Here is a 24,257-nt window from a genome sequence, read left to right on the forward strand (position 1 = left end):
CTGTGGAGTCGGTGGTGATATCCCCCTTATCATTTTTTATTGCGTCTATTTGATTCTTCTCTCTTTTCTTCTTTATTAGTCTTGCTAGTGGTTTATCAATTTTGTTGATCTTTTCAAAAAACCAGCTCCTGGATTCATTGATTTTTTGGAGGGTTTTTTGTGTCTCTATCTCCTTCAGTTCTGCTCTGATCTTAGTTATTTCTTGCCTTCTGATAGCTTTTGAATGTGTTTTCTCTTGCTTCTCTAGTTTTTTTAATTGTGATGTTAGGGTGTCAATTTTAGATCTTTCCTGCTTTCTCTTGTGGGCATTTAATGCTATAAATTCTCCCCTGCACACTGCTTTAAATGTGTCCCAGAGATTCTGGTATGTTGTATCTTTGTTCTCATTGGTTTCAAAGAACGTCTTTATTTCTGCCTTCATTTCGTTATGTACCCAGTAGTCATTCAGGAGCAGGTTGCTCAGTTTCCATATAGTTGAGTGGTTTTGATTGAGTTTCTTAGTCTTGAGTTCTAGTTTGATTGCACTGTGGTCTGAGAGACAGTTTGTTATAATTTCTGTTCTTGTACATTTGCTGAGGAGTGATTTACTTCCAACTATGTGGTCAATTTTCGAATAAGTGCGATGTGGTGCTGAGAAGAATGTGTATTCTGTTGATTTGGTTCTGTAGATGTCTATTAGGTCCCCTTGGTGCAGAGTTGAGTTTAATTCCTGGATATCCTTGTTAACTTTCAGTCTCATTGATCTGTCTAATGTTGACAGTGGAGTGTTGAAGTCTCCCATTATTATTGTATGGTAGTCTAAGTCTCTTTGTAAGTCTCTAAGGACTTGCTTTACGAATCTGAGGCCAACATCATCCTGATACCAAAGCCTGGCAGAGACACAGCAAAAAAAGATAAATATAGACCAATATCCCTGATGAACATCGATGCAAAAATCCTCAATAAAATACTGGCAAACCGAATCCAGCAGCACATCAGAAAGCTTATCCACCATGATCAAGTGGGCTTCATCCCTGGGATGCAAGGCTGGTTCAACATACGCAAATCAATAAACGTAATCCAGCATATAAACAGAACCAAAGACAAAAACCACATGATTATCTCAAAAGATGCAGACGTGGCCTTTGACAAAATTCAACAGCCCTTCATGCTAAAAACTCTCAATAAATTCAGTATTGATGGAACGTATCTCAAAATAATAAGAGCTATTTGTGACAAACCCACAGCCAATATCATACTGAATGGGCAAAAACTGGAAGCATTCCCTTTGAAAACTGGCACAAGACAGGGATGCCGTCTCACCACTCCTATTCAACATAGTGTTGGAAGTTCTGGCTAGGGCAATCAGGCAAGAGAAAGAAATCAAGGGTATTCAGTTAGGAAAAGAAGAAGTCAAATTGTCCCTGTTTGCAGATGACATGATTGTATATTTAGGAAACCCCATCATCTCAGCCCAAAATCTCCTTAAGCTGATAAGCAACTTCAGCAAAATCTCAGGATACAAAATCAATGTGCAAAAATCACAAGCATTCTTATACACCAGTTAACAAACAGAGAGCCAAATCATGAATGAACTTCCATTCACAATTGCTTCAAAGAGAATAAAATACCTAGGAATCCAACTTACAAGTGATGTAAAGGACCTCTTCAAGGAGAACTACAAACCACTGCTCAGTGAAATAAAAGGGGACACAAACAAATGGAAGAACATTCCATGCTCATGGATAGGAAGAATCAATATTGTGAAAATGGCCATATTGCCCAAGGTAATTTACAGATTCAATGCCATCCTCATCAAGCTACCAATGACTTTCTTCACAGAATTGGAAAAAACTGCTTTAAAGTTCATATGGAACCAAAAAAGACCCCGCATTGCCAAGAAAATTCCAAGTCAAAAGAACAAAGCTGGAGGCATCACGCTACCTGACTTCAAACTGTACTACAAGGCTACAGTAACCAAAACAGCATGGTACTGGTACCAAAACAGAGATATAGACCAATGGAACAGAACAGAGCCCTCAGAAATAATACCACACATCTACAGCCATCTGATCTTTGACAAACCTGACAAAAACAAGAAATTGGGAAAGGATTCCCTATTTAATAAATGGTGCTGGGAAAATTGGCTAGCTGTAAGTAGAAAGCTGAAACTGGATCCTTTCCTTACTCCTTATACAAAAATTAATTCAAGATGGATTAGAGACTTAAATGTTAGACCTAAAACCATAAAAACCCTAGAAGAAAACCAAGGTAATACCATTCAGGATATAGGCATGGGCAAGGACTTCATGTCTAAAACACCAAAAGCAATGGCAAGAAAAGCCATAATTGACAAATGGGATCTAATTAAACTAAAGAGCTTCTGCACAGCAAAAGAAACTACCATCAGAGTGAACAGGCAACCTACAGAATGGGAGAAAATTTTTGCAATCTTCTCATCTGACAAAGGGCTAATATCCAGAACCTACAAAGAACTCAAACAAATTTACGAGAAAAAAACAACCCCATCAAAAAGCGGGCAAAGAACATGAATAGACATTTCTCAAAAGAAGACATGCATACAGCCAACAGACACATGAAAAAATGCTCGTCATCACTGGCCATCAGAGAAATGCAAATCAAAACCACAATGAGATACCATCTCACACCAGTTAGAATGGCAATCATTAAAAAGTCAGGAAACAACAGGTGCTGGAGACGATGTGGAGAAATAGGAACACTTTTACACTGTTGGTGGGATTGTAAACTGGTTCAACCATTGTGGAAAAGAGTATGGCGATTCTTCAAGGATCTAGAACTAGAAATCCCATATGACCCAGCCATCCCATTACTGGGTATATACCCAAAGGGTTATAAATCATGCTGCTATAAAGACACATGCACACGTATGTTTATTGCGGCACTATTCACAATAGCAAAGTCTTGGAATCAACCCAAATGTCCATCACTGACAGACTGGATTAAGAAAATGTGATACATATACACCATGGAATACTATGCAGCCATCAAAAAGGATGAGTTTGTGTCCTTTGTAGGGACATGGATGCAGCTGGAAACCATCATTCTCAGCAAACTATCGCAAGAACAGAAAACCAAACACCGCATGTTCTCACTCATACGTGGGAATTGAACAATGAGATCACTTGGACTCGGGAAGGGGAACATCACACACCTATTATGGGGTCTATTATGGGGGGAGGGGTAGAGATGGCATTGGGTGTTATCCCTGATGCAAATGACGAGTTGATGGGTGCTGATGAGTTGATGGGTGCAGCACACCAACATGTCACAGGTATACATATGTAACAAACCTGCACGTTGTGCACATGTACCCTAGAACTTAAGGTATAATAAAAAACAAAACAAAATAAAACAAACCAATATTATGTTCTAAAAGCATTAGCTGACAACTATATGATCAGCAGATCAGCAGAGATAATAAGAATTAACCAGCTGGACATATCCATCTAAATATTAAATATTCAATTCAATGTGCATGCCCTGCTCACTGACTTTGGAAACATCAAACAACTCTTAACAAACTGGGAGGAAGGTTCACAATCACGTCCCATCTGGTAATGAGCACCAATGCCTCTATTCTTCCAGTTGTCATCCAATAGGACATCCAATTGTCCAACCTAAGGCACTAACAGCAACTTACTTTGTCTAACTCCAGTTATGTGTCTACATGAACCCATAGTTTCAAGATAGTATTTCCTTTGGGTTTAGTTTTGTTGTCATTGTTTGTTTGTTTTTTGATCTCGCTATTGGTATTCCTTTTGGGACCGGCAGACGTGACCCTGTGATGGTTAATACTGAGTGTCAACTTGATTGAATTGAAGGATATGAAGTATTGATCCTGGGTGTGTCTGTGTGGGTGTTGCCAAAGGAGATTAACGTTTGAGTCAGAGGGCTGAGAAAGGCAGACCCACCCTTAATCTGGGTGGGCACCATCTAATCAGCTGCCAGTGTGGCTAGAATATAAAGCAGGTAAAATAACGTGAAAAGACAAGACTGGCCTCACCTCCCAGCCTACACCTTTCTCCTGTGCTGGATGCTTCCTGCCCTTGAATATTAGACTCCAAGTTCTTCAATTTTGGGACTCAGGCTGGTTTTCCTTGCTCCTCAGGTTGCAGATGGCCTATTGTGGGGCCTTGTGATCCTGTGAGTTAATACTTAATAAACTCCCATATATAAGTATTATGTCCCTATTAATTCTGTCCCTCTAGAGAATCCTGACTAATACAGATTTTGGTACCAGGAGTGGTTTTAGAAGAACAGAATAGTAAAAATGGGGTTCCTTCTTTGGTTTTGGGGTTTCTGGAGTTGACTTCTTAACATGATTAGACCCCAAAATGCTAAGGACTCTACTTCTCATTGTATGGAGAACACTGATAGTCCTTGGCATGAACTGTTTAGAGAGTTATGCAATATAAATGCATTTGACACTCCTGATTCACCACTCATAAGAGGCAAGGAGTTTAGTGACTCTATACATAATGCCTTTGACCATATATGGAGAACCAAGGAGCATAATAAAGCTGGTTGGTTGTTTCTAAGTTAAGTGAACAAAGTGATGAAAGAAAATGATGAACTCAGGGATTCTAACTCCTGGCTTCAGAAGCAGATACTGAGCCTCATATCTGCTCAAATTGCCCTGAGTGAATCTTATATCCTGTAGAGAAAGAGCTGAAATTGTGAAAAAACAGACACAAGCTCTTATCATGTGAGTGGCTGACCTGCAATGCAAGGTACATGCACAGCCTTGGCAGGTGTCTACTGTTAGAGTGAGGGCATTGATTGGAAAAAAATGGGACCCTGCAACTTGGAATGGGGATGTGCGGGGGAACCCTGCTGAAGCATGCGACAGAGTTTGTAAACTCCGATGAACCTTTTTTGCCAGAAGAAACAGCTTCCCCATCCCGAGTAGTGGCAACATCCCCTCCCCGAACTATGCTGCTGTCAGCCTTTCAACTTTTGTTTGAGGAGATAAACCTTGTACTGCCTGAGGCAACAGTGATGGCCTCCCCTGAGGCAGTTGCCAGGCAAGATAATGTTGACTGTCCTCAGGACCCACCCCCAACACCCTATTTGTTTCTAGACCTATAACTAGACTAAAGTCCTGGTGGGTCCCTAGAGATGAGGTTGAGAGTGTGACCCATGAAAAGGTGCCGTACACTCAAAAATAGCTGCTTAAGTTTTCTAATTTATATAAACAGAAATCTGGAGGACAGGCATGGAAATAGATATTAAGGGTGTGGAAGGAACATAAAGTTGGATGAGGCTGAATTTATTGATTTGGGCCCAATAAGTGGGGACTCTGTATTTAATGTTGCAGCTCAGGGAGTTAAAAAAAAGTTCTAATAGTTTATTTGCTTGGTTAGCAGAAATGTGAATTAAGAGATGGCCTGCTGTGAGTGAGGTGGAAATGACTGATCTCCCTTGGTTTAATATAGAGGAAGGGATCTAAAGACTTAGGGAGAATGGGATGGTGGAGTGAATTAGTCACTTTGGACCTACTCATCCTAGCTGGGAGGGTCCAAAAGATATACCCTTGACCAATGCCTTGTGAAATAGATTTGTGAGAGTGAAACAGATGTAGCACCTGCATCTTTGAATAGCTCTGTAGTTTCTTTTCTCTGTATGCCAGGTCTAACAGTGGGAACCACAGTCACTCAACTACAACATTTAAATACAATGGGAATAATTGGATTCTGAGGTGGCAAGGGCCAAGTGGTGGCAATCAACCATCAAAGGCAAGGTGGGCATAGTTACCATAATGGACAACAGAGGCAAAGGGGCAATCAGAATAGTCTGACTCATGTAGAGCTCTGGCATTGGCTAATGAATCACAGTGGTCCTAGAAATGAAATTGATAGGAAGCCTACTGCATTCCTACTTAATTTATATAAGCTGAAAACTTCTAGGTCAAATGGACAAAAGACTAATTTGAATTATCAAAACAAAGAATCATGGCCTTGTAATCAATTTCCAGACTTGAGCCAGTTCATAGACCCAGAACCCCTTTAATGAAGGGAAGGCTGGGTCCCCTTGAGGAAAGACCCCATTACACTACCAACAATTTATGCAGTAAATCTTTCTCTCATCCTTTCCAAGGAGACCTGTGGCCTTTTACCAGAGTAACTGTATTGGGTAAAGAGAAATGATCAGATGTTTTGGGGACTACTGGACACTGACTCTGTCCTGACATTGATTCCAGAAAACCCAAAATGTCATTGTGGTCCTTCAGTTAAAGTAGGGACTTATGGAGGTTAGGCAGTTAATGGAGTTGTAGCTCAGGTCCAGCTTTCAGTGGGTCCACTGAGTCCCCAGATTCATCCTGTGGTCATTTCCCCAGTGCCAGAATGCGTAACTGACATAGACATACTTAGCAGCTGGAGAACCCCATATTGGCTCCCTGACTGGTAGAGTGAGGGCTACTATGGTGATAAAGGCCAAATGGAAGCTATTAGAGCTGCCTCTATCTAGAAAAGTAGAAAACCAAAAACAATATTGCATCCCTGGAGGGACTCCATAGATTAGTGCCATGATTGAAAGATGCAGGGGTAGTGATTCCCACCACATCCTCATTCAACTTTCCCATTTGGCCTGTGCAGAAGACAGATGGATCTTGGGGAATGACAGTGGATTATTGTAAGCTTAACCAAGTGGTGACTCCAATTGCAACTGCTGTACCAGATGTGTTTTCATTGCTTGAGCAAATTAACACATCTCCTGGTACCTGGTAAGCAGCCATTGACTTGGCAAATGGCTTTTTCTCCATTCTTGTCCATAAGGCCTACCAGAAGCAATTTGTCTTCAACTGACAAGGCCAGCAATATACCTTTACTGTCCTATCTCGGGGTATATCAACTCTGTGCCTTTGTGTCATGATCTCGTTCAGAAAGAACTTGATTGTTTTTCACTTCTGCAAGATATCACACTAGTCCATTACATTGATGACATTATGCTTATTGGATCCAGTGAGCAAAAAGTAGCAAACACACTGGACTTATTGGGGAAACATTTGCATGCCAGAGGATGGGAAATAAATCCTACTAAAATTTAGGGACCTTCTACCTCAGTAAAATGTCTAGGGGTCCAATGGTGCGGGGCCTATTAAGATATTCCTTCTAAGGTGAAGGATAATTTGCTGTATTTTCCCCCTCCTACAACCAAGAAAGGGGCACAATGCCTAGTGAGACTATTTCAATTTTGGAGGCAACACATTCCTCACTTGAGTGTGTTACTCCTGCCCGTTTATTGAGTGACCCCAAATGCTGCCAGTTTTGAGTGGGGTCCAGAATAGAAGAAGGCTCTGCAACAGGTCCAGGCTGCTGTGCAACTGTTCTGCCACTTGGGCCATATGACTCAGCAAATCCAATGGTGCTTCAGGTGTCAATGACTAATAGGGATGCTGTTTGGAGCCTCTGGCAGGCCCCCATAGGTGAATCACAGTGGAGGCCCCTAGGATTTTGGAGCAAAGCCCTGCCATCTTCTGTAGATAACTACTCCCTTTTGAGAGACAGTTCTTGGCCTGTTTCTGGGCTTTGGTGGAAACTGAACATTTGACTATGGGTGATTAAGTCACCATGAGATCTGAACTGCCTGTCATGAACTGGGTGCTTTCTGACCCATCAAGCCATAAAGTGGATTGTGCACAGCATCATTCCATCATCAAATGGAAGTGGTACATATGTGATTGGGCTCAAGCAGGTCCTGAAAGCAGAAGTAAGTTACATGAGGAAGTGGCTCAAATGCCCACGATCTCCACTTCTGCCACCCTGCCTTCTCTTCGCCAGCCTGCACCGATGGCCTCATGGGGAGTTCCCTATGATCAGTTGACAGAGGAAGAAAAAAACTAAGGCCTCGTTCACAGATGATTCTGCATGATATGCAGGCACCACCCAAAAGTGGACAGCTGCAGCACTACAGCTGCTTTCTAGTACATACCTGAAGGACAGTGATGAAGGGAAATCTTCCCAGTGGGCAGAACTCTGAACAGGACACCTGGCTGTGTACTTTGCATGGAAGGAGAAATGGCCAGATGTGCAATTATATACTGATTCATGTTCTGTAGCCAATGGTTTGGCTGATGGTCAGGGACTTGGAAGAAGCATGGTTGGAAAATTAGTGACAAATAAATCTGGGGAAGAGGTATGTGGATGGACCTCTCTGAGTGTTCAAAAACTGTGAAGATATTTTTATCCCATGTGAGTACTTACCAACGCATGACCTCACCAGAGGAGGATTTTAATGATCAAGTGGATAGGATGACCCTTTCTGTGGACACCACTGAGCTACCCCTCTCATTGCCCAGTTGGCTAATGAGCAAAGTGGCCATGGTGGCAGTGATGGAGGTTATGCATGGGCTCAGAAACATGGACTTCCACTCACTAAGGCTCACCTGGCTAAGGCCACTACTGAGTGCCCAATTTGCCAGAAGCAGAGACCAACACTGAGCCTTCGATATGACACCATTCCTCAGGGTGATCAGCCAGCTACCTTGTGGTAAGTTGATTATATTGGACTTCTTCCTTCATGAAAAGGGCAAAAGTTTGCCCTCACTGCAATACAGACTTACTCCAGATATGGGTTTGCCTGTCCTGCACGCAATGCTTCTGCCAACCCTACCATGCAGGGACTCACAGAATACCTTATCCACCATCATAGTATTCCACACAGCATTGCCTCTGAACAAGGCACTCACTTTATGGCTAAAGAAGTGTGACAGTAGACTCATACTCATAGAATTCACTGGTTTTACCATGTTCCCCATCCAGAAGCAGCTGGATTAATAGAGTGGTAGAATGGCCTTTTAAAGTCACAATTACAATGCCAACCAGCTAACAATACTTTGAAGGGCTGGGGCAAAGTTTCCAGAATGCTGTGTATGCTCTGAGTCAGTGTCCAATATATGATACTGTTTCTTCGATAGGCATGATTCAGGGGTCCAGGAATCAAGGGGTGAAAGTGGCAGTGGCACCACTCACCATCACCCCTAGTGATCCACTAGCAAAATTTTTGCTTCCTGTTCTCATGACTACGTTCTTCTGGCTTAGAGGTCTTAGTTCCAGAGGGAGGAACGCTGCCACCAGGAGACACAACAATTATTCCATTAAACTAGAAGTTAAGATTGCCACCTGGACACTTTGGGATCCTTCTAACTTTATTTGTTTGTTGTTGTTGTTTTGTTTGTTTGTTTTGATTTTTGTGTTTTTTGTTTTGTTTTGTTTTGTTTTGTTTTGTTTTGTTTTGAGACGGGGTCTCACTCTGTTGCCCAGGCTGGAGTGCAGTGGCGCTATCTCCGCTACTGCAAGCTCCGCCTCCTGAGTTCATGTCATTCTCCTGCCTCAGCCTCCCAAGTAGCTGGAACTACAGGTGCCCGCCACCATGCCTGGCTAAATTTTTGTATTTTTAGTAGAGATGGCGTTTCACTGTGTTAGCCAGGATGGTCTTGATCTCCTGACCTCGTGATCTGCCTACCTTTAAGTCAACAGGCTAAGAAGGGAGTTACAGTGTTGGCTGGGGTGGTTGACCCAGACTATCAAGATGAAATCAGTCTTCTACCCCAAAACAGAGGCAAGGAAGAGTGTGCGTGAAATATAGGCGATCCATTAGGGTGTCTCTTAGTATTACCATGCCCTGTAATTAAGGTCGATGAGAAACTACCATAGCCCAATCCAAGCAAGACTACAAATGGCCCAGACCTTTCAGGAATGAAGGTTTATGTCACTCCACCAGGAATAACTACGACCTGCGGAGGTGCTTCCTGAAAGCAAAGGGAATACAGAATGGGTAATAGAAGAAGGCAGTCATCAATACCAGCTGTGACCATGTGACCAGTTGAAGACACAAGGACCGTAATTGCCATATTTCCTCCTTCTTTTGTTAAAAATGTGTTTGTGCGTGTGTACACTTGTACTAAGAAAATATCTTCATTCTATTTTATTTTTCCTTTATCATGTAACATAAATTTGTTGGCTTCATGTCAGCATTTAAGTGTTGTTAACTTTATATAATAGTATTTGGGTTGGGGACTGGTGCATTTCCAGTTGTATGAAGGATAACTGTATTATATTAGGCATAATTATGACCTTATTATTGTCTTTATTTGAATATTATGTACGATCTCAGGAGACGTATATGGGTTCAAGTTGACAAGGGGTGGACTTGTGATGGTTAATACTGAGTGTTAATTTGATTGGATTGAAGGATGCAAAGTATTGATCCTGGGTGTGTCTGTGAGGGTGTTGCCAAAGGAGAGTAACATTTGAGTCAGTGGGCTGGGAAAGGCAGACCCACCCTTAATCTGGGTGGGCACCATCTAATTAGCTGCCAGCATGGCTAGAATATAAAGCAGGCAGAAAAATGTGAAACGACTAGACTGGTCTAGCCTCCCAGTCTACATCTTGCTCCTGTGCTGGATGCTTCCTGCACTCGAACATTAGATACCAAGTTCTTCAGTTTTGGGACTCAGACTGGCTTTCCTTGCTCCTCAGGTTGCAGACAGCCTATTGTTGGACCTTGTGATCATGTCAGTTAATACTTAATAAACTCATATATATATATTTCCTCAAATTTCTTCAGCATTTCAATCTCACCTGTGATTATTTGTCCAACTCTATTCTATGCACTTCATGGAATGACTTACTCTGCCTTTTCCTTTCCTTCTTTTGTTTTTAATATAAGTCATCAAGCCTCATACTAAGTATAAGATCAGGAAAATTACACCATCTTAATTGTATATACTTTGCAATCAAGAATATTATGCAGTGGTAAAACTGCATCTCCTTATACTAGTCAAAGACATTGATGAAGTTTTTCTAAGGTAGATTTTACAATTGAAGTAAACAAAATATAATGTCACTAGGAGATCCTGCCAATCATAATACAGTCTAAAGATCTCCATATGTAAAAAGTAGAATGCCTGGAAGCTGTTTGACTTGCAAAGATAGTTAATTTATTATATATATACTATGAGCAAGATGGAACCGACTGTTCTTAATTCTTGCTAAAAACGTATGACACTTAACTCTGGCCAAAAGGACATTATTAAGTCGAAGTGACAGAAGTGGCTATATAATCTTATTGTTTTAATCTTAGAGCACATCACATTTTACTCCCCTTAGTATAACTCACCTATAATAAATATAATTAGCACAGTGCAGAAATTTTAAGTATATGAAAGTATTGTCAGCTTTTAGTGTATTGCACAAAACTTGCACACTGAACCACCTCATAGCATAACCAAAACAAAAAATATTACTAGACAGACATGAAAAGCACATTTCCAGAAGTTCATTGAAAAAAGACTCTTAAAACTTATTTAATAAAATTACAGGTGAATGATATGATTACCCTATACAGAAGAAAAGCTGTGAAATCATCTAAATAAAGCAGTGTGTGCCATGGAGACTTACCTAGTGAGATATGATTTCAAACGAGTGTGTAAATCAGGCAGCAGATGTAGCAGGGGAAGGATGAAGGGGTAAAAACAAACATGATAGTCTGTGCTTTAGAAGTTTTCTGTATTAAGAATAAATTTGATAAAAATGAACTTTTACCTTAGGACAGTTTTAGATTTATAGAAAAAATTGTGAAGATAGTGTAGAAAGTTCTCATAAGCCAAGTACCCAGTGTTCTCTATTGTTAACAAGTATGGTTACAATTAATAAATCCATAATGATACATTATTAATAACTAATTTTCATACTTTATACAAGTTTCTTTAGTTTTTACCTAGTGTACTGTTTTATGTTCCAGGATACCATCCAGGATCCTACATTACACTTAGTTTTTATATCTTCTTAGGTTCCTCTCGTCTGTGACCATTTCTCAGACTTTTCTTGTTTTCAGTAACCTGGATAGTTTTGAGGAGTACTGGCCAGGTATTTTGTAGAATATTCCTCAACTGGCATTTGTCTAATTTTCTTCATGATTAGAATTAGGTTATGAATTTTTGGCAGAAAAACCACAGAGGTAAAGTGACATTCTCATCAAATCATATCAAGGTACATACCACTAAAAAGATTATCACTGTTGCTGTGAATGATTACTTGGCTGAGATAGTTTGAGTCAGGTTACTCCACTGTAAAATTACTTTTTTCCCCTTTACATGCTGTATTCTTTGGAAGTAAGTCACCATACACAGCCCAAATTCTTAAGGAGTGAGCAGTTACGCTTCACTTCCTTGAGGGTGAAGTATCTGCATAAATTATTTTGTATTTTTCTGCACAGAAGACTCATCTATTTTCTTCCATGTATTTCTATATTCAATTATTTATTTTATCAGTATGGACTCAGATATTTACTTGATGTTTTGGGTTATAATCTAAAGTTAAATTATTTTGTTGCTATAATTGTTCAAACTTTGACTGTTGAGATCACTTTTAGTTGGCTCCTATATATCATTAAGGCAGAAAATTGACATATTTATTCATATAATCATATTTAGGACTTAAACTCAGCATTGGACCAAATGGATCTGCCAGACCTTTAGTGACATATCAAACCCTCCTCCAACCCCCACCAAACAACAGAATATACATTTTTCTCATTGCCGTGTGACACATACTCTAAAATTGACCACATAATTAGACATAAAACAATCCTCAACAAATGTAAAGGAACTGAAATCATACCAAACACACTGTTGAACTACAGCACAATAGAAATTGAAGTCATCACAATGACAATTGCTCAAAATCACACAATTACATGGAAATTAAACAACATGCTCCTGAATGACTTTTGGGTAAATAATGAAACTAAGGCAGTAATCAAAAACTTCTTTGAAAATAATGAGAATAAAGATACAACATACTGGAATCTCTGGGACATAGCTAAAGCAATGTTAGGAGAGAAATTCATAGCACTAAATGTCCACATCAAAAAGTTAGAAAAATCTCAAATTAACAGACAAATTTCACAACTGAAAGAATTAGAGATGCAAGAACAAATCAACCAGAAAGCTAGCAGAGAATGAGAAATAACAAATCTCAGAGCTGAACTGAAGGAAATTGAAACACAAAAATAAATTCAAAACATCAATGAATCTAGGAGTTGGTTTTTTTTTCCAAAAAATTACTAAAATAAATAGGCCGCTAGTTACACTAATTAAGAAGAAAACAAAGATGACCTAAATAAATACAAGTAGAAATGACAAAGCGAATGTTACTACTGACTCCACAGAAATAAAAACAACCATCAGAAAGTACTACAAAAAACCTTACACACACACAAACTAGAAAACCTAGAAGAGATGGATAAATTACTGGACACATCTAGCCTCCCAAGATTGAACCAGAAAGAAATTAATTCCCTGAACAGATCAATAATGAGCTCCAAAATTGAATCAGCAATAAATAACCTACCAACCAAAAAAGCCTAAGACCTAATGGATTCATAGCCAAATATTACCAGATGTACAATAAAAGAGCTGGTACCATATCCACAGAAAAACTGTTCCAAAAAATTGAGGAGGATGGTTTTCTCCTGAACTCATTTTTTCTGAGGCCAGCATCATCTTGATACCAAAACCTGGCAGAGACACAACAACAACAACGAAAACTTCAGGCCAATATCCTTGATGAACATTGATGCAAAAATCCTCAACAAAATACTTGCAAACCAAATCCAACAGCACATTAAAAAGCTAATCCACCATGATCAAGTAGGCTTCATCCCTGGGATGCAAGGATATTTCAACAGAACACAAATCAATAAATGTGATTCATCACACATACAGAACCAAAGACAAAACCCATATGATTCTCTCAGTAAATGGAGAAAAGGCTTTTGATAAAATTCACCATTCTTTCATATTAAATACTCTCAATAAACTAAGTATTTAAGGAACATACTGCAAAATAATAAGAGCCATCTATGAGAAACCTACAGCCAACATTGGGCAAAAGCTGGAAGCATTCCCCTTGAAAACCAACACAAGACAAAGATGCCCTCTCTCACCATTTCTATTCAACATAGTATTTGTAGTCCTAGCCAGAGCAATCAGGCAAGAGAAAGAAATGAAAGCATCCAAACAGGAAAAGAGAAAGTCAAACTATCTCTGTTTGCTGATGACTAATTCTATTCTAGAAAACACCATAGTCTTAGTCCAAAAGCTCCTTCAGGTGATAGCTTGAGCAAAGTTGCAGGATACCAAATCAATGTACAAAAATTAGTAGCATTCCTATGCGCTGACAACAACCAAACTAATATCCAGATGAGAAAGGCATTATCATTCACAATTGCCACACACACACAAAATAAAATAAAATACTTAGGAAAACAGCTAACCAAGAAGGTGAAAGATCTCTACACTGAGAATTACAAAACACTGCTCAAGGAATCAGAGAAGACGCAAATGGAAAAACATCCCATGCTCATGGATTGGAATAATCAATATCACTAAAATGGCTATTTTGCCCCAAACAATCTACAGATTCAGTGCTATTCATATCAAACTACTAATGACGTTTCACAGAACTAGAAAAAAATATTTTAAAATTCATATGTAACCAAAAAGGAGCCTCAATATTCAGGGCAATTATAAGAAAAATGAACAAAGCTGGAGAAATTACACAACCCGATTTCACACTATACTATGAGGCTATAGTAACCAAAACAGCGTGGTACTGGTACAAAAACAGGCACATAGACCAATGCAACAGAATAGAGAGCCAAGAAATAAGACTGCACATATATAGCCATCAGATCTTCGGCAAAGCTGACAAAAACAAGCAATGGGAAAAGACTCCCTATTCAATAGATGGCACTGAGATAACTGACTAGCCATATGCAGAAGATTGAAGCTGAACCCCTTCCTTATACCATATACAGAAAGCAACTCAAGATGGAATAAAGATTTAAATGTAAAACTCAACTATAAAAGCCCTAGAAGACAACTGAGACATTACCATCCTGGACCTAGGAACAGGCAAAAATTTTATAACAAAGACACCAAAACCAATCACAACAAAGGCAAAGACTAAAAAGCTTCTGTGCAGCAAGAGAAACTATCAGAGTAAACAGATAACCTACAGAATGGGAGAAAAATTTTGCAAACTATGCATCTTACAAAGGTTGAACATCCAGTATCTATAAAGAACTTAAACAAATTTACAAGAGAAAAACAAACCACCCCATTAAAAAGTGCTTAAAGGACTTGAACAGACACTTCTCAAAAGAAGATACACAAGCCACAAACAAGCATATGAGTAAAAGCTCAAAATTATGTGTCATCAAAGAAATGTAAATGAAAACCGCCATCTCACACCAGTCAGAATGGCTATTAATAATAATGGCTATTATTAATAAGTCAAAAATAGTAGATTGTAGCGAGGTTGCAGAGAAAAGGGAATGCTTATACACCATTCGTGGGAGTGTAAATTAGTTCAACCATTGTGGAAAGCAGTATGGCAACTCCTCAAAGAGCTAAAAGCAGAACTACCATTCTACCCAGCAATCCCATTACTGAATATATACCGAGATAAATATAAAGCATTCTACCATAAAGACACATGCATGTGAATGTTCAATCCTGCACTGTTCACAATAGTTAAGACATGGAATCAACCTAAATGCCTATTAACGACAGGCTGAATAAAGAAAATGTGCTACATATACACCATAGAATATTATGTAGTCACAAAAATGGGCTAGTCCTCTTGAAGTACAAGAGGACTCTGCGAGCAACAACATACAAGCAGGGAGTAACGGTAGAAGAGGAGCCAAGCTGGTTGTCAAGGGCTCTCTTCTGATGTAAAGAGTTAAAAATATCTGTACAAATGCACTAAGTAAAAGAATGGGAAGATGAACTATAATACCAAAGACAGAAGGCATTCCTCCCAGAAGCAAGAAGGGAAGTGGAGCACAAAACAATGCCACAGGGTACTGCTACCAGAGTTGCACAAACTGTGCTCTGTCCCAAGGGAGAAACACCTCAAGATAAGAGGGAAAGCAGCTCTCTTTTTATCATTTCTCCCTGATGATTTTAAAGACCCCAAGCCCAGACTCTTGCAGCACTGAACCATAGGTGGAATACAGGGAGGAGAGACAGAGGGTGAGGAACATGAATGATGTTAAACACACAAAGCCTCTGTATCCCTTCCACAGATTTCCCAGCCAGACAGTTGTTGGTAGGTTGATACTTGATTTGGGACAAAATTGCAGGGATATGAGGGGGTGACTCTCAAAAAAACAACTAGGAAATCCAGTTTATTTGTTTTCCTCTAAGGGTTGCTTAGCTCTACAGAAATACACCAAGGACCTTCAATCTATCCTGTATAACAGGGATGGGGAACAAGAGACAGGGAGAAGAAATGGTCAGATGAAGATCATCTTCCCATCACTTGCCACCCAGAGGAAGAGAGGGAAGTAGAGACTGTAATGGGGACTGTTGGTATTGCATCATGTCTTTCATTGTTGATCCTATTGGCCAAATCAGGTGCACACAAGTATCTACATTCCTACTTTTCTTCTAATCCTTGCAGGAGAGTCAGATGTCCACCTCAAACTGAGCATCATCCCCAACTGCATGTTTCCTCTCATGATTGTTTATGTTGTTCAGATTGTTTACTTCTACTCTGGAGTCTTCGATTAAGGTGCCAGGGCTACTGACTCCTGGGATATTGGGTAGATGGCAGGGTGGGGTCTGAGCCATGGGAGAGTTGAGACAATCCAACAGAAACTTTCTATCATAAAAGATTTGAGTTCCTCCCCGTGTGATGGAAAAGAGTGCCCACCCCCCTGCAACCCTGTATGGTGCAATAGTCATGAGGTAACTGTGCAGCATCGCTGATGGCCACCGTGCGGGTGGGGATGGCACGGCTCTGGCTGAAGTCCTCTTGTACTTGAAGACAGTGAAGTGATTTTGTCTGTTCCCAGAACAGGACCATACCAAGCAATAGAGGAAATTTAGTCTCCACTTGGTGAGTAAGGCCTGATTACAGTATTTTGTCTGATAATGCCCAAGAATGATCTCTGAAGAGCGTTGACCCATTTGAGTACCCACTCTCAGTAGTCATTTTTAAATCCAGTGAGCACTGTGATATTTGTTCTCAGATTGCAGTTTCTTATGTTTTGAGTTTGAAGTTGATTTTTATAATGTTATTAGAGAACTGCATTTTTTTTCTTTGTGGATCTGCTTTGTTTGGCTGCTGGGATAGATAAGTATGGGCTTAAAAAATGTGTTCCTCCTTAGTTCTCTTGTCTTTCCTATTGTACTCTGAATTTCCCTTTCCTTTCTTCTCTCCCTCTCTTCCTCCCTCACTGTCTTCCTCTCTCCTTCCTTTTCTTCCTTTTTCTCTGGCAGGCCATTTTTCAAATATACATCAAAGATAACTCAAGTGTTTGTATCTGTCAGTCCTCTTATCTGAGGAGTGGCCTTTTATTTTTATGATGTCAGGCCTATTTTTAGAGATTTTTCAGTGTAATTTTGAATAGCAACTTTTTAATGAAACATCTTCCAGTGTTAGGAAGGTGAGAAATGTTCATAGGAGAGTCTGCTGTGCTATGTCACCATCTTTTGTCTCCCCCAGCCCCCCAGGAGCTCTTTTCTTTCCCCGGTAGTTTGGGGTGTGCATGTTTGGAGTTTGTAGTGGGTGGTTTGTAGTGGGAGTTTGTAAAACTGTTTAATTCTGCCTTGCTATGGATTCTTCATTAAAGTCTCATTATTTTCCCTGACCCTTTAGCTTTTGCATTTACCCTCCTCTTCACCCACCTTTCCTGGGACTATTGCCCTGCATAATAATCCCTGAAGAATGACTCTCCATAGAAAGACTAAAGCATCCATCTCCTCATAGTTAAGTAAAGTAGCCACTGGTAGTGGCTGGGAATTTCTGGTTGTATTTGGTGTCTTGAGCCCTCTTATTAAGAAATCAGATCTCAGGGTGCCAGGAACAGGCCAATTTGCCAAGAAAGAAACATGTTTGTTTTCCTTTTGATCTATGAAAAGACCCTGTTTGTGAATACATTTTAGAAACAAGAGAGGAAGGATGTCTGCAGAACTTTGTTGTGTTTTCTGCTACAAAAATATGAATAGTTCAAAGAATGAAAATCTTTTGTGATGGTTGATGTTTCTCAGGAATATGCTGGATCTCCAATATTTGGGGAATGCTTTGAGTCTCTAAAATTGATAATCAGAAAAGTATTTTTGTTTGTCTATTTAATGTATCCCCATTCTGATTTTAATTAAACTCCAAATATCATTGTACATAAAAAAAGAAGATCACTGCTTTTGCGGGATCATGGATGGAGCTGGATGCTATCATCCTTAACAAACTAATGCAGGAATAAACAGGAAAACCCAATACTGCATGTTCTCACTTATAATTGGGAGCTAAATGATAAGAACTAACAAACACAAAGAAGGAAACAACAGACATTGGGGTCTACTTGAGGGGCGAGGGTGCGAAGAGAGAGAGGAGCAGAAAAGATAACTGTTAGGTACTGAGTTTAATACCTGGGTGATATAATAATACATACAACAACCCCCCATTACATGTGTTTATCTATGTAACAAACCTTCACATGTACCCCCAAGCCTCAAATAATAATAAAAATAAGAAATATATGTTATGAAACCATTAATCTAACAAAGTCAGTAAGAACTCACAATCAAATGGCAATTAAATACCTGGTGAATGTGAAATATGACCTTTCTTCTGGCATAGTACAATATATTCTGGGTTCATTTTTATATTCCCTCCCCTAGAGCTAGAATACACTGTTTTTCGAGGGAAACTTTGTCCCTTTTATTGAAGAATGGCATTAGAAACCAAGATCTGGGTGCTAGGTATATTCATTGCTCCTGCGGTGTCGTTGCTTCTGGACCCTCTCAGCTGACACAGCAATGAAATACATGTGTGTATACTAGTTTCGTATATATATAATTCTGTACATACTTCTATGTGTTACCAGCTCTGTTTCTATATTATACCATACACAAGTTTGTAGAGATGTCTCCCAATTCTAACCCAGTATTATTATTCAATTCCATTATACATATATGACAATATTGGAATTGTTAGTTTTTCCAGGGGAATCAATATTATCAAAATATGGAACTTATGTACAATTCTTTTTGTCTTTAGTCTTACAAGTATCCAATCATTTTCAGTTACTTAGATCATTGTCTTTACCTCCCACAGCAAGATTATTTCATACATATGTAATATAGTTTGACTCTATTGTCACAGTAAGCATTCCATCCTGGGATCTCTGACTTCCTAGATGATTTTTTAAAAAATTGCATACACTAAGTTTTAATATTTGCATCATAAAGTTCTATGCATCTGACAACTATATAGGGTAATGTGTCCATCACTACTGTGTCATACAGAGTAGTTTTACAACCCTGATCAACCCACTATTATTCTCCTATTCAACCCTTCCCTCTTCCCAAACTCTTAACAACCACTGATCTGTTGATCGTCTCTATAATTTTGCATTTTGTGCAATATCAAATAGATAGAATCATACAGTAGGTAACCTTTTCAGACTGGTTTATTTCATTTTGCAATATATATTTAAAATTCTTTCATGTTTTTGTGTGGCTGCATAGCATGTCTCTTTCTATCATGGAATAGTGTGCACTGTTTGGATGTACTACGGTTTGTTTTTCTGTTCACCTACTGTAGGACATGTCAGTTACTTTCAGCTTCTGGCAATTATGAATGAAGCTACTATAAATATTTGTGTATAGATTTTTTCATGGACATAGGTTTCTTAAACAGTTGGGTAATACCTAGAAGTATGACTACTGGATGATACTGTAAAACTATTTTTAGCTTTGTAAGAATCGGCCAACCTATCTTTCAAAATGGACTGTAACATTTTGCATTTTCACCATCAATGAATAAAACTTCTTATTGCTTCCCACCCTCATCAGCAATTGGTGATGTCAGTTTTTCAAAGTTTAACTATTTTAATAAGTATGTTGTGGTATTTCTCACAGCTATTTTAATCTAGTGGTATTTAACTGTTTTAATCTAGTGGTATTTCTCACAGCTGTTTGCCCTAGTGACAAAGGATATTGAACATCATTTCATATGCTATTTGCCATCTTTATATCTCCTTTAGTCAAGTGTTCAGGTATTTTGCCCATTTTTAAAATGGGTTGATTTCTTACTGTTGAGTTATGTGAGTTCCGTGCATATTTTGGATGCAAGCCCTTTAGTCTATAAGTGAATTGCAAATATGTTTTTTCTTAGTAGATGCCTTCTTTCAGTGTGGTTAATGTTTTCTGTAACTGTAGGTGCCAGAGTCTTCAAATGCCTCTAGTGTCCTTTTTTGTTTCCCACCTTGATTTTGGCTTCCTTAAGTAGTCCTCTTCAGGGACAGTCTGTGTCCTGCAGTTTTTAAGCTATATCCTTTGTTAATATATAATAATAATAAAAATAAGAAATATATGTTATGACACCATTAATCTAACAAAGTCAGTAAGAACTCACAATCAAATGGCAATTAAATACCTGGTGAATGTGAAATATGACCTTTCTTCTGGCATAGTACAATATATTCTGGGTTCATTTTTATATTCCCTCCCCTAGAGCTAGAATAAACTGTTCTTCCAAGGAAACTTTGTTCCTTTTATTGAAGAATGGCATTAGAAACCAAGATCTGGGTGCTAGGTATATTCATTGCTCCTGCGGTGTCATTGCTTCTGGACCCTCTCAGCTGACACAGCGATGAAATACATGTGTGTATACTAGTTTTGTACATATACAATTCTGTACATACTTCTATATGTTACCACCTCTGTTTCTATATTATACCGTACACAAGTTTGTAGAGATGTCTCCCAATTCTAACCCAGTATTATTATTCAATTCCATTATACATATATGACAATATTGGAATTGTTTGTTTTTCCAGGGGAATCAATATACTGGAACCTTATTGATATGAGGGTAAGGTGTCAGGGAGGCAGAGATGTATATAATCTATGATTGAATAAGACTATATACAGTCTTTTAGTAGGCGTGTGTCTCTTGTCTGTGACTTCCCAAACATCCAGTACTATAGCTTTTTTTTTTTTTTCCATTTACATGAGAGACAGGGCTAGAAGGGAATAAATGGAGGTGAGGAATAACTTGCTACCAACTGGGATACGATTTTAGTAATGTTTACTCCCCTGAAGAGTGGACCCTCTCTTGTTATGGAGAATTCTCTGACATGTTGCACAAAGATTATTCTTTGTCCACCTGACAGATGCATAAGAAACTTCTTCACCAGAAGAAACTGCTAGGGTTCTTGGAAGTGTGTGCCCCCTATCCAGCAGTTCTCATACTCAGCATCTGTCATTTTGTTGAAATTATTATTATTGTTATTTTTTCAGACAGATTGTAGCTCTGTCTCCCAGACTGGAGTGTAGTAGCACCATCTTGGCTCACTGCAACCTCTGCTTCCTGGGTTCAAGCTATTCTTATGCATCAGCCTCCCAAGTAGCTGCAACTACAGGTGCACACCACCACACCTGGCTAATTTTTGTATTTTTAGTAGAGACAGGGTTTCACCATGTCAGCCAGGCTGGTCTTGAACTCCTGACCTCAAGTGATCCACCCACCTCGGCCTCTCAAAGTGCTGGGATTACAGGTATGAGCCACTGCACCCATGCTTAGTTGAAATTATTATTTAAGTGTCCCTATCAGATTATGGCTTTAGGGACTTCTGCTTCAAGTAAGTAGATCTCACCTGTGACTCTAGATTCATCTCTCCAGATCTGGAGTGACAGTTTTCCCTGCAATATTAGTTCACTGGTGGATGAAATTAAAGACATCGAGTTTCAACTTGTTCTGCTTTTTTGTTGTTCTTGCCAGGAATGAGTGATGACTTCCAAGATCTTTATATGTTGAAGCTGAAAGTGGCAGTCATATATTACTTTTTAATTGAAAAATATGTATAATTTTTATAAGTGTCAGAATATTTTTTAGAATCATGATATACTAAAATGCTGAAAGAAATTTTTGAAGCCAAATAAAATGTTAAGGCCAACAAAAAAGGACGTTTGAGCTAAAAGTCTACTAAGAAAGATTCATGACCTGGAGAAGTGACATAAATAAACTCTGACAGAGAGAAAGCAGAAATACTCAATTATTATAAGATTTCTATTTATTTCATTACAAAGAATGATACTAAACTTTGAAAAAGCAGAACTAGCAAATTCTTAACTCAAATCTGAAACTTAAGATGAATAGATATAAAAAGATGCCTATCTTCTTTAGAGGAGATCATCTGGAGTCCCAAAAGGGCTATTGATAAGACTTCTGTGTTCATTAAAACTTTGGACTATTCAGATCGCTTCCAAAAATCACCCAAATAAGTAAAACATGGTCAATATATAAATTTGTAAATAATCAATGATTTTGATCTCTCCCTAAAAATAATTGGTTGTTGATTAATTAAGCATTTATAAGTTAATATTCTGTGGAATAATTACAGATATGTCAAAAACAAGCCATGCTAAACAAACTTGACTTCCTTCTTGAGAAAATTAGCAGTCTTTTAGAGAAGAAAAATCCCATAAGTATCATGATATTCTTGAATGCAAGATAGAAAAATGATGTCTGGATAGTAGTATAATTAAGTGGATTTATAATGGTTTGCATAAAAGCACCCAAGTGGTAATGAATACAATATCTATATCAGGTAATTAGAAGGTTTCTGATATAATGCTACTAGACTAGTTCCTAAAAACATAACCACAGTTCCACCTAGCAATCCCATTAGTGGGTATGTACTCCAAGGAATAGAAAGCATTCTGTCATAAAGACACATGCACACATCATGTCAATTGCAGCACCATTCACAATAGCAAATACATGGAATCAACCTAAATACCCATCGGTGACAGATGAAGTAAGGAAAATGTGGTACATAGACAACATGGAATATGATGCAACCGTAAAAAAAGATCTTATATTTTGTGGGAGCAAGGATGGAGCTGGAGGTCATTATGCTTAGCAAACTAACACAGATCCAGAAAACAAAATACTGCACTTCTTACTTATAAGTGGAAGCTAAAAGATGAGAACACACGTACACATGAAGGGCCAACAGACACTGGGGCTTACCAGAGGATGGAGGGTGGGAGGAGGGAGAGGAACAAGAAAAATAACTAATGGGTACTAGACTTAATATCTGGGTGATGAAACAATCTGTACAACAAACCCTTATGAAACAAGTTTACCATATAACAAACCTACACATGCATACCTGAACTTAAAATAAAAGTTAAAAAATATAAGTATAAAAATAAATAATGTAAAACACTAGTAATGTATCAGAACAAACTCTAAAAGAAAAAAAAATAAACAGTATTGGAGGCTATCCTAATCAAGATTTTCAAAACTGACAAGAAACATCAAGCCAGAAGTACATCACTTTTTTCAGAAACTAATCAGGAAAATACAAAATACTAGCTCCATGATAGAAAAGTTTTGAAAAACAAAACCAAGAGAAGATCTTGAAAATAGCTAAGGAAAAAAACAAAACAACATAACACATTAACTTCAAGGAAACGACAATAAGCTTGGCAGCCAATTGTTCATACCAATAATGAAAACCAGAAGAAATTAAAGTGGTAACTTTAGAGCTGTGAGAGAATATATGCCAGTTTCGAAATACACACACACACACACACACACACACACACACACACACACACATCCTTCAACAGTAAATTATTTCAATATAAAGACATATCCTGACAAAATATTGAGAGACTGTCTTCAGGAGACATCAATTAAAGGAAATCCGAAGGAGAGCTCTTCAGATCAAAGAAGAATACTGAAACTTTCATAAACTACTGATGGGCGTATACATTTCTGTAGTGCCATATAATTTTGGAAAAATGTTTGGCAGCATCAACTAAAGTTGAACATGTGCGTGCCAATTAACAAGCTATTCTACTCCTAGGTAAGCACTCAACAGAACTGCATACACAGGTATACCAAAATACAAGAATATTCATATTAGCTTTATCCAAAATAGTCAATAACTGAAAATAATCCAAATGTCAATTGTCAGAGAAATGGATAATTTGTAGGATATTCCTACAATATACACCATGTACCTTGAGATCCAGTTGCCCACTGCACTAACCCAGTCCTTAACACAAATTTTGTTGATCTCTCTCTTTCTTGTATCACTTCTCCCACCCTCCCTTGTGAACCCTGTTATCTCCTCTCAAATAAACCACCTGTGCCCAAACCCTCATCTTACAGTTCATTCTTGAGAAACCCAAAGTAAGA

Source organism: Macaca thibetana, chromosome 4 (genome assembly GCF_024542745.1).
Source record: "Macaca thibetana thibetana isolate TM-01 chromosome 4, ASM2454274v1, whole genome shotgun sequence".
Lineage (NCBI taxonomy): Eukaryota > Metazoa > Chordata > Mammalia > Primates > Cercopithecidae > Macaca > Macaca thibetana.